The sequence below is a fragment of the Phyllobates terribilis genome, unplaced genomic scaffold (assembly GCF_046119375.1).
Source record: "Phyllobates terribilis strain yellow unplaced genomic scaffold, ASM4611937v1 Scaffold_1__5_contigs__length_1240528914, whole genome shotgun sequence".
NCBI classification, from domain to species: domain Eukaryota; kingdom Metazoa; phylum Chordata; class Amphibia; order Anura; family Dendrobatidae; genus Phyllobates; species Phyllobates terribilis.
In genome coordinates, this window is record NW_027362761.1 from 355,653,917 (window position 1) to 355,666,347 (window position 12,431).

At 44.3% G+C, this 12,431-nt stretch overlaps 1 protein-coding gene across 11 annotated transcripts in view; it reads left to right on the top strand.

The window, feature by feature from the left end:
• The window catches only part of PITPNM2 (phosphatidylinositol transfer protein membrane associated 2), a 398,693-nt gene that overhangs the window by 131,854 nt on the left and 254,408 nt on the right, over positions 1 to 12,431 (top strand). For 2 of the 11 annotated variants that reach the window (XM_073676203.1, XM_073676204.1), the window contains exon 1: positions 9,175 to 9,352. The exons of the other annotated variants lie outside the window; for them this stretch is intronic. The gene's annotated coding sequence lies outside the window, so the exon portion shown is untranslated. Of the gene's footprint in view, positions 1 to 9,174; positions 9,353 to 12,431 lie in introns of those variants that run through there. 11 annotated transcript variants of the gene reach the window in all.

Sequence of the window (12,431 nt, forward strand, 5' to 3'; positions counted from 1 at the left end):
ATATATATATATATATACAGTTATATGAAAAAGTTTGTGCAACCCCTATTAATCTTAAGCTTATTGTTTTATAAAAATTGGTGTTTTTGCAACAGCTATTTCAGTTTGATATACAGTTATATGAAAAAGTTTGGGCGCCCCTATTAATCTTAAGCTTAATGTTTTATAAAAATTGGTGTTTTTGCAACAGCTATTTCAGTTTGATATATGTAATAACTGTTGGACACAGTAATGTTTCTGCCTTGAAATGAGGTTTATTGTACTAACAGAAAATGTGCAATCTGCATTCAAACAAAATTTGACAGGTGCATAAGTATGGGCACCCTTATAATTTTCTTGTTTTAAATACTCCTACCTACTGTTTACTGACGTACTAAAGCACTTTTTATGGTTTTGTAACCTCATTGAGCTTTGAACTTCATAGCCAGGTGTATGCAATCATGAGAAAAACTACTTAAAGTGGCCACTTGCAAGTTGTTCTCCTGTTTGAATCTCCTCTGAAGAGTGGCATCATGGGCTCCTCAAAACAACTGTCAAATGATCTGAAAACAAAGATTATTCAACATAGCTGTTCAGGGGAAGGATACAAAAAGCTGTCTCAGAGATTTAACCTGTCAGTTTCCACTGTGAGGAACATAGTAAGGAAATGGAAGAACACAGGGACAGTTCTTGTTAAGGCCAGAAGTGGCAGGCCAAGAAAAACATCAGAAAGGCAGAGAAGAAGAATGGTGAGATCAGTCAAGGACAATCCTCAGACCACCTCCGGAGAGCTGCAGCATCAACTTGCTGCAGATGGTGTCACTGTGCATCGGTCAACTATACAACGCACTTTGCACAAGGAGAAGCTGTATGGGAGAATAATGCGAAAGAAGCCGTTTCTGCAAGCACGTCACAAAAGTGCTTTTGCATACCTCAGCCGACTCTGTGGCGTGCTTGCAGAAACGGCTTCTTTCGCATCACTCTCCCATACAGCTTCTCCTTGTGCAAAGTTCGTTGTATAGTTGACCGATGCACAGTGACACCATCTGCAGCAAGTTGATGCTGCAGCTCTCTGGAGGTGGTCTGAGGATTGTCCTTGACTGATCTCACCATTCTTCTTCTCTGCCTTTCTGATGTTTTTCTTGGCCTGCCACTTCTGGTCTTAACAAGAACTGTCCCTGTGTTCTTCCATTTCCTTACTATGTTCCTCACAGTGGAAACTGACAGGTTAAATCTCTGAGACAGCTTTTTGTATCCTTACCTTGAACAACTATGTTGAATAATCTTTGTTTTCAGATCATTTGACAGTTGTTTTGAGGAGCCCATGATGCCACTCTTCAGAGGAGATTCAAACAGGAGAACAACTTGCAAGTGGCCACTTTAAGTAGCTTTTCTTATGATTGCATACACCTGGCTATGAAGTTCAAAGCTCAATGAGGTTACAAAACCAAAAAAAGTGCTTCAGTAAGTCAGTAAAAAGTAGGTAGGAGTATTTAAAACAAAAAAATGATAAGGGTGCCCATACTTATGCCCCTGTCAAATTTTGTTTGAATGCAGATTGCACATTTTCTGTTAGTACAATAAACCTCATTTCAAGGCAGAAACATTACTGTGTCCAACAGTAATTACATATATCAAACTGAAATAGCTGTTGCAAAAACACCAATTTTTATAAAACATTAAGCTGTATATATATATATATGAATATATTGTGAACTCTTCTGTTTGGAACTAGGATAATTGATTGGGGTTTTTTTTGTAAAGGGTCTCATTTGGCACACGTCCAATATGAATATTATATTCTGTGATAATGGAGTTTATAGTGGTGTACTGCATAGAAATTTACAGTGGGAAACTGAAGCTTAGACATAGATTAGATAAATATATCAAGATAAAGCAGTCTTGGGCTATGTTTACATGTTGCGTTTTTGCTGCGTTTTTTTCCCACAGGTAAAACCTGCTCTTTTGGCAGTAAAGAAGCAACGTCAAAAAAGCAGGTTTCGATGAGTTTTTGCTGCGTTTTTAAGCTGCTTTTTTGTCAGGGTACATTTGTCTCTTCTTCATGCTAATAAAGTTTAGCGCATAAAAAATAACCCGATTCAACTTCCTCAGGTTTTGACATCAAAAACGCTGCAAAACCTGATAACTGCTTTTTTTTGCTGCGTTTATGCGTCATTTTTGCACTACTCATTACTTTTTATGGGTAAAAAATGCTTAAAAAACGCTGAAAAAAGTGACATGCTGCATTTTGCAAAAACGCAGCTATTTGACAAAACAGTCAGGAAAAAAAACAAAGTGTGTGCATGAGATTTCTGAAATCTCATAGACTTTGCTGGTACTGTAAAACGCAGCTGAAAATTTGCATAAAAAAAACCGCTGCACAACTTGTGAACGTTGCCTTAATCCTTTCATGACCGGAGCATTTTCCGTCTTTGCGTTTTCGTTTTTTTCTCCCCTTCTTCCCATAGCCATAACTTTATTTTTCTGTTAATATGGCCATGTGAGGGCTTATTTTTTGCGGGACGAGTTGTACTTTTGAACGACATCACTGGTTTTACCATATCGTGTACTAGAAAACGGGAAAAAAATTCCAAGTGCGGTGAAATTGCAAAAAAAGTGCAATTCCACAGTTGTTGTTTTTTTTTTTTTTTTACCACGTTCTCTGAATGCTAAAACTGACCTGCCATTATTATTCTCCAGGCTATTACGAGTTTGCAGATAACAAACATGTATAGGTTCTTTTTTATTTAAGCAGTGAAAAAAAATCCAAACTTTCCTAAAAGAGAAAAAAAATGGCGCCATTTTCCGAGACCCGTAGCGTCTCCATTCAGGATCTGGAACCGGGTCAGGGCTTATTTTTTGCGCGCCGAGCTGATGTTTTTATTTATACCATTTTGGGGTAGATGCAATGTTTTGATCACCTGTTATTGGAATTTTCTTTTTTTATATTGATAGATCGGGCGATTCTGAACGCGGTGATACTAAATGTGTGTAAGGCTATGTGCCCACGATGCGGAAATGCTCCGGATTTTTTACTGAACGTTTCTGCATCTCTCTGGCAGAAAAAACACATGCGGATTGTTTTCCTGCCAGGGACAAGTGGAAGTGAAGCGTTCTTCACATGCATTTCCGCATGCGGGTTGTCAAGCGCTTTCCAAGCGATTTTAGCGTCACTTGGAAAGTGCTTGACAACTTGGTCACACTATTTAAATCCATGCAACCGGCATGGATTTATATGGTGTGACCTTAAAGAATGGTAAAAAATGTAAAAAATAAATATATACAGGTCCTTCAGTTCACCGCGATCTGCCGGCAAGCCAAGACAAAGACACTGGGGGCCATCAGAAGGTAAGTATAATGTTTATTTTTTATTTTATTCTTTTTTTTACAGGTTCTATGGTACCTGGGTCTGGAGGAGAGTCTCCTCTTCTCCAAACCCGGGTACCATCCGCACATTTAAACGCATGGATTCCGCATGTACAGGTGCAGTGATGCGGATGTCATGCATTCCAATGCAAGTCAATGGCGGCAAAAACGTATCGCTTCCGCAAAATAATTGGTAGTGCTGCGTATTTTTCCGCAATGATAATCCGCAGCGGAAATTTCCGCAGCATGTGCACAGCACATGCTGATTATCATTGGAGAACATGTCAGACCTGCTACCAAGCGTTTTTTCAGCGTTTCTGCAGCGGAATTGCCGCTGCGGAAATGCTTAAAAAACGCATCGTGGGCACACGGCCTATGTGTGTGTGTTTCTTTTTTACTGTTTTATTTTGAATGGGGCAAAAGGGGGATGATTTAAACTGTCCAGATTTCTTTTCTTTTTTTAAAAATTTTTTTTTAAACTTTCTGCATGCTTCAATAGTCTCCATGGGAGACTTGAAGCTGCAATTATCTGATCTTCTCTGTTGCACACAGGCGATGATCAGATCGCCTGTGTGTAGCAGATTTCCTCACTATTGAGCGCCTCCCGCTGGCTGGCAGTGACAACCACAGGGGTCTCCTGCAGACCTCGGGTTGTCATGCCGACCCATCAGCGACCCGCGATCATGTGACAGGGTCACCGATGGGTGGGGCCAATGACGCTCTTCCCGGAAGCGCGAGTTAAATGCCACTGTCAGAGATTGACAGCGGCATTTAACTGGTTAACAGCTGCGGGTGGATTGCAATTCCACCCGCGGCTGTTGCGGGCACATGTCAGCTGTATAGATCAGCTCACAAGTTTCCGGAAAGATGCCGGCTTAAAGGGGAATTGTCAGTAGGATCAACCCTCCTAAACCGGGCATATAGGTCATAGGAAGATGAACAAAATGATACCTTCATATCAGCGATCTGATGTTCTATTCCAGAGTAATCCCCAATTTTTTTCTTAATATGTAAATGAGCTGTTAAGATCTATGGGCCGGACATAGATTTCCCTGAAAATCTGCCTCCAGAGCTTATTTTAAATGTAAACGGACGTTACCAGTGTGAGACACGTAATGATTGACAGTTTGCTCTCCTGATCTACATGTCTCACACTGGTAACGCCCCCTTTTAGTTAAAATAAACTCTGGAGGCAGATTCTCGGGGGAGATCTATGTCCAGCTTACAGATTTTAACCGGTTCACGACCGCCCACTGTAGATAAACGTCGGCGCTTGCTGGGCTCTGTGCAGCGCCGACGTTTAAAAACGGTGGGTGGTCTCGCAGCGCTCAGGACCCCCAGGGTCCTGCAAGCGCTGCGATTCCGGTGCAGAGCGTTAGCTCTGACAGGGGACATCATCGGGACCTGATTGGATCAGGTCCCAGTGATGTAAACCCTTTGCTATGTTCTATATGCCGTGATCTATAGTGATCGCGGCATATAGAAGGAGGAGAGGGGGTCGTCTTACTTACCTCTCCGACGACCCCTGATACCTTCCAGGACCTGGGGTTGCTATGGCAGCTGGAGGTCACATGACTGCCTCCAGATCTGCCATATATGGTGTCCTGCCTGGCTCAGCCTGCAGCTGAAGCCAGGCAGGAGACTGACTGTGAAACAGTCAGCGAAGATCTCATGTAATGTAATACATGTCTATTACATTACATGAGATCAGTGATCAGAAAAATAAAAATTAATGTCCCATACAGGGACTAAGTAAAAATGTAAAAAAAGTAAAAAAAAAAGTTTTTAAACTGTTAAAAAAAAAATCACAAAATAAATAAATAAAATATTAAACCAATAAATCCGTATATTTTTACAAAACCCAAAAAAGTACACATATTTGGTATCGCCGCGTCCGAAACAACCCGAGCTATAAAACTGTCACACTAATTAACTCCTTCTGTGCACACCGTCATAAAAATAAATAAAAAACGGAGCAAAGAAATATGCTTTTTCATCATATCGCCAAACAAAAAGTGGAAAAAAATGCGATCAAAAAACAAAATAGAAATAAAAATGGTACTGCTGAAAACGTCATCTTGTTCCGCAAAAAAAAAGCCGCCATACAGCTCCATCAGTCGAAAAATAAAAAAGTTATAGCGCTCAGAATAAAGCAATGCAAAAAAAATAATTTTTTTCTATAAAATTGTTTTATTGTGTAAAAGCGCCAAAACATAAAAAAAATACAGTAAGTGTAGTATCGCTGTAAACGTACTGACCCGAAGAATAACGCTGCCTGATCACTTTTATCACACGCAGAATGGCATAAAAAAAAAAACTCAAAAAACAATTCCTGAATTGTTTGTTTTTGTTAATTTTACCTCCCAAAAAACGGAATAGAAAGCGATCAAAAAATGTCACGTACCCAAAAATGGTACCAATAAAAATGTCAACTCGTCCCGCAAAAAACAAGCCGTCACATGACTCTGTCGGCCAAAATATGGAAAAATTATAGCTCTCAAAATATGGTGATGCAAAAACTAGATTTTGCAAAAAAAAGCGTCTTTTAGTGTGTGGCAGCTGTCAGTCATAAAAACCCGATATAAATCTGGTATCTTTGTAATCGCACCGACCCGAAGAATAAAGTAATATAATCAGTTATATCACACTAGGAACGGTGTAAAAAATAGATAAAACCAATTCTTCACCTGCTACTGATTTGTTTATTATGTCTCCCAAAGATCGCAGTAAGGCTCTGCTCACATTTATCCTGCTTTCTAAGCGCTTACACCAGAGTTTCCGTGTAAATCTCTGAAATATGTGATTCAGCCGGAACCCATGACGGAAGATTCCCTGTAATGAGGCAGATATAGGCCACTGTGGATGCCGTCTGGCCTGTGATCCCACGGTGTCATTTGTTTTAGGCGTGCATAAAAGTGCGGTTGGCCACAGTTTTGTGCACTTCTGAAAAAAAGGACACCGCTAAACAGAGGCCAGATGGAGTCCAGAGTAACTCTGCTGCCTCATTACAGTAAATGGATCCTGCAGGAGTTTCATCTGAATTACATCACTTGGAAATTTAGATGGAAACCCCGATGTAAGTGCTCAGCCTCGAGCGCCGGATAAATGTTACGTAAAATGTTCCCAATAAAAGCTTCAACTCAGTCCTCAAAAAAAGCTAGTTCCCACTCAGGTCCGTCATCTGTTAAAAATATAAGGGACTTCCAAGTTACTGGTAGCAGAAAGGCTCTGGAAAAGTGAAATGGCCCTTGCACCCCAAAAGAAATTCAGAAAATTTTGTGCTCCCAAATCCAAATGCCTATTCTACAATAATTTGTTCTCCAATTATCAAATAACACTCTGTTGCCCCCAGATTTCGCCGTATGGATGAGCGGTACGATACAGCCACATATAGGGTATTGCCACTTTTAGAAGAAATTGTGTGACACATTTCGGCACCATTTTTACCCATTGCCCTGTGTGAAAATGTAAAATCTGAGGGTAAAACATTTTTTTTGTGGTAAAAATATAATTATGCTTTTTTTCACTGCCCAATGGTATAAATTTAAAAATTAAAAAATACTCACTACTTCCCTGGATGAATTCCTTGAGAGGTGTAGTTTACAAAATGGGGTCACTTGTGGGGGTTTCTGCTGTTTCGGCATGTCAGCGACTCTTCAAATGTGACATGGTGTCTGCTGCCTATTCCAGCCAACATAGCGCTCCTTTCTCTTCCGAACCTTGCCGTACACCAAAGCAGTGGTTCTCCACATATGGGGTATCGGCGTACTCAGGAGAAATTGTACAACAAATTTCATGGTGCAATTTATCCTGTTACTCTTATGATAATACAAAATTAGGGAATGAAAAACATTTTTTGTGGGAAAAATGTGAAAATTTTATTGTTACGGCTCAATATTATAAACTTCTGTGAAGCACCTGGGGGTGCAAGGTGCTCACCACACATCTAGATAAGTTCCCTAAGGGGTTTAGTTTCCAAAATGGTGTCACTTGTGTGGGGTTTCCACTGTTTAGGCACATCAGGGGCTCCCCAAATGCAACATGGCGTCCGCTAATTATTCAAACAAATTTTACATTCAAAAAGTCAAATGGTGCTCCTTCCCTTTCAAACCCTGCCGTGCGCCCAAACAGTGGTTTGCCTCCACATATGGGGTATCAGCGTGTTTAGGAGAAATTGCACAACAAATTTCATGGTGCAATTTTTCCTATTACCCTTATGATAATGCAAAATTAAGGGATGAAAAACGTTTTTGTGGGAAAAATGTGAAAATTTTATTTTTACAGCTCAATATTATAAACTTCTATGAAGCACCTTGGGGTTCAAGGTGCTCACCATACATCTAGATAAGTTCCCTGAGGGGTCTAGTTTCCAAAATGGTGTCACTTGTGGGGGGTTTCCACTGTTCAGGCACACCAGGAGCTCTCCAAACGCAACATGGCGTCTGCTAATTATTCAGACAAATTTTATATTCAAAAAGTCTAATGGCGCTCCTTCCCTTCCGAACCCTGCAGTGCGCCCAAACATTGGTTTTCCCTCACATATGGGGTATCAGCACGCTCAAGAGAAATTGCCCAAAAAAATTTGGGGTCCATTTTTTTCTGTTACCCCTGTGAAAATAAAAAAAATTGGGTCTAAAGTAACATTTTTGTGAAAAAAGTTAAATGTTAATTTTTTTCTTCCACATTCCAAAAATTCCTGTGAAGCACCTGAAGGGTTAATGAAGTTCTTGAATGTGGTTTTGAGCACCTTGAGGGGTGCAGTTTTTTTAGAATGGTGTCACTTTTGGGTATTTTCTGTCATAAAGACCCCTCAAAGTGACTTCAAATATGATGTGGTCCCTAAAAAATGTTTTTTGTAAATTTTGTTGGAAAAATGAGAAATCGCTGGTCAACTTTTAACCCTTATAGCTCCCTAACAAAAAAAAAGGTTGATTCCAAAATTGTGCTGATGTAAAGTAGACATGTGGGAAATGTTATTTATTAACTATTTTGTGTGACATATCTCTCTGATTTAAGGGCATGAAAATTCAAAGTTTGAAAATTGCAAAATTTTCGCCAAATTTCCGATTTTTTCACAAATAAACGCAAGTGATATCAAAGACATTTTACCACTATCATGAAGTACAATATGTCACGAAAAAACAATCTCAGAATCAGGGGGATCCGTTGAAGCGTTCCAGAGTAATTACCTCATAAAGTGACAGTGGTCAGAATTGAAAAAATTGGCCCGGTCACGAAGGCAAAAACAGGCTCTGGTGCGAAGTGGTTAACAGCTAGGCAGGACAGGCAGGGCATTTGCCCCGGGCACAGCAGGCAGGGGGTGGGCGACTGAACGGGAATACTTCTCTCTGTTCCTCACCTGGTTTTGGCTCCCACTCCTGAGAAAAAATACTGACCAAATACTGATAGTGGGGCTGTGGCCTAAACAGACCTCTTCAGTTGCTATACTGGTTGATATTTTTAGTGCTTTCATTGTAATACTTCTTTTCTTTGCATATGAACTGGAGCGGCCCTCTGTGTGCTAACATTCTGTGCTGCACATTTCCCTGCTATTGCTGTGCAGAAGGTGTTCCCTTTTGGTGCAATGTTTCCACGGCCTCTTCTGTTCAGCAGAGCGGTTAAGAAGCGGCATTCATCTGCGTCCATCTGCTATTAGTCACTGTGTCCACACGCTCTACATTTGCATCATGGTACAGGATATGTCTGATGGCTGCTGTGTAACTCTGCCATATCCCCGCATCTTCTTCAGCCTCATCTCTTTTCTCCATGGCAACTTAGCTCTATGGTTTTCAGGAGATGAGAAAAGAGAATCAATTTTTTTTCCCCCTTCCTTCCGTCTCTAACTCTATTTTTGAACATGGCTCTTGCATCCTCAGTGGCATGCACGGTTCGTTATGCTCCTCACGCCTGATGGGCAGCAAAGGCAGGAATGACAAGTGATGACGGGGAAACCTGCAGCGGTGGAGTGGGTGCACCCCATGAGGTGCATTAGCCTGACGGACACAAGGTATTGCATTGGAAACCTAAGATGAGGTGCTTGGTGTTCAATTCACGGCCTGTGATCATCTCTCAGCCCAATGTGTTAATTCGTGTGCAGCCAGGGGTGGCCTGCATGGAAATGTGGAATGTCTGTTTCTGTGTACATTTATGCATCGATGTGTGTTTTGTTGTCTTCTTAGCTGATTTCTACATATATATTTATTTATATTAACCCTTTGTTGCAGTAGCTACGACACATCTAATTATAAGTCATCTCCTCAGGCCTATGTAGCCGTTGCAGTGAATAATTATTAAGTTATACGTGCTTCATTGCTCTGTAACTGCAGACTGAAACCTTCTGTGCTACCAGAGCAATGCGCACCAGGCCTGTGCACCAGCTTCAGGGGGCTTTATGGCCATTACAGCAAGCACATAAAGGAAAGATCTTTGTTGCTTTTTTTTTTTTTTTTTTATTGTTAACCCATATTTGTGGATTGAATGTGCACATAGCTCATGGCATGGTGTCTTTGTACAGAACTCTTCACCATGTATTGATTTGGACAACATGTCTCTCAATTAAGATTCCATTTTCTGTCTTTTCCTGTTTTACTCATTGAATTAGTCTAATTTTTGCTGTTTAATTGCTTGATGGGGTCCTACTCTGCCTCTGTAATGTTCCTATTCTACAGAATCCTATAGTCTGCTTATATAAAGTGGTATGAAATTACTTCACTAATGCTGGTTGCATGCTGAGGTGCTGGATTTGATGTCCAAAATCTAAAATGATGGCACTACTCAGTTATGATACGGGAGGTGATTGTGTAGCACCCTGAGGATTCGGCTGCTACAGGAGTATTGCACCTCAACCCAGAGGTGTGATATTCCACTCCCGGGTAAGGATGGAGTGTGGAACTGAGCTCAGATAGACTGCATGCACTACATACATCCCATTCCAGAGGAGCAGGCCGACGGCACTCCCACTTGGAAATGTGCAGGTGCGACCGAGCCTGTTCCTGGCTGGAGTGGGAGGGGGGAGGAACATCCCATGTAGTGTAGGGGCAGATAGGGGGAGCAGTCTGGGTAGTGATAGGAGCTCATTGGGTGCTGGTCACCTGAGCTCACACATAGAGGGATATATAAGGAGGGCACCAACTTAGAATCAGGGTCAGTCAGCTGCAGAGGACAAGTCAGATGCAGAGAGCAGGAAACAGCAGCCCTGGAGAGAGAGAGAGTGGAGTGAAGAAAGACCCAGAGGGGGACAAAGAAGGGACCCAAGAACCCAAATAAGAACACCGGGTGAGGAGTCAGCAAGAGGGTACCGGAACCCAAGCTGGTGGGGGCAAAGACATTCCCCAGCCAGAGACCGGAGACCGTGGGCAGTGTCTGTCACGGTCACCCACTACATTCACCCTGAAGGCACACCACAGGAAGGGTCAGGGAACCTAAGGCCAAAGGTTGCCCAACAGAAGGCCCGAGGGAGCTGGACTTAGGTGAATCACTGGTGGGGACGGCTGAAGTAAGGACAGAGGGAGAGCTCAGGGCCACGCTCCGGACTTGTTTGGGGGTTGGCCGGATCCAGGACCTGGTGGACGCAGCACGGCTCGGGAGGTCACTTGGAGCTAGAGTGACCAGGAACATCTGCAGTAAGTAAAGACCCTTAACTGCACTACCCGAGTCTGTCATCATTACCGGCTGCACCGCACCACCACAACCCCCATCCTCTGCGCCTGTCCCCTCTGAGGCTATACCCCTCCCGTTGGGGGTTATCCCACCAAGCTGCGCATCCACCATCAGCCTCAGCGGACCCTGCTGCAGCGGCGGCCACAGTGACCGCATCACAACGGGTGGCGTAGTCGACACAACGAACTTTAATAACATCAGTAAAGACTGCCACATAACCCTGAGCTTGACGCCCTGGGCACGGGACCGGGTCACAGCCGCTCGGAGACTACAACCCCCCATCTGATCCGGTGCCGGGTATTCCCCTCAAAAAGGAATATGTCCCAGGGGGCGCGTCAACTTTGGCGTAGTCGGCAGGATTACGTGCCCGCAACACCCGGGTACTGCGTGCCTGAAGAAAAGTGCAAGTTTACCTCAGAAAGAAGTCTCCCGCCGGTTCCGGAGGGTCCACGCCATCGGACTCCATCACCAGTCGTTTCCCGCCGATTGTCCGCCACTTCCAGCTTGTTCCCGCCATCTGCAGAGTTTCCCGCCACTGGGCGACGCTTCCCGCCAAAACCGCAGATTTCCCGCCTTGGAAGAGCAGCGGACGCCATTATGGGCGTGCCAAAGGAGGGCGAGAGGCCACCTCCCATCGTGGGCCAGGACAGAAAATGGCGCCAAAAGTGGAAACCGCCCCCACCAACAGAGACTGTGATGCTGGAGGTGTCTGTCAGCGTGAAAGAACTACCCCTGGAGCTGACAGTCACCGAGTTGCCCCGGGACCGCCCTCGGAGGGGGAGGAGACGAAAGAGAAGAGAAAAGATGGGTGTCGCTTGGAGCAGTCTAGAACGAGCGCACCCGGAGGCAAGGTGTCCAGAGCGAGAGCACCCGGAGTCGAGAAGAGGAAGAGTAGACCCGGGAATGGAGCGGCAGCAGAGCAGCACCGGCCCGCTGGCCAGGAGCCTGCAGAAGGAAGAAGGAGGAGAGCAGAGCAGCACCGGCCCGCTGGCCAGGAGCCTGCCGGAAGCAGAGCAGAGCAGCACCGACCCGATGGTCAGGAGCCTGCTGGAGTCAACAACCCCGCTAGGCTTAGCGGAGATCCTGGCGCAGCTTCCCCGAGATCGGGAGTGCGCGCGGAGTGCCCTGGAGGGCCTCGCGGGAAGGATGGCCCGAGTGCAGAGGGAGATCCTGGCGGAGTGGGGCCGGGAGATGGCCCAGCAAGCTGGAATCCGTCCACGGAACCCGCTCCCTTGGAAGAAGACACCGACTACCTCTGCGGATGACGCGGGAGGACCCAAGGCCGGAGACGGCGCAGAAGAGGGAGCGAGACGTATGGCAGCAGGTAAGGGGGACGCCTATACCCCATACCGGAAGACCACCCACCTGCCCCAGCTCCCCGTCGCAGAGCCCGAAAGTCCCCCTGCCGTACCCGAGACCGCCATGAC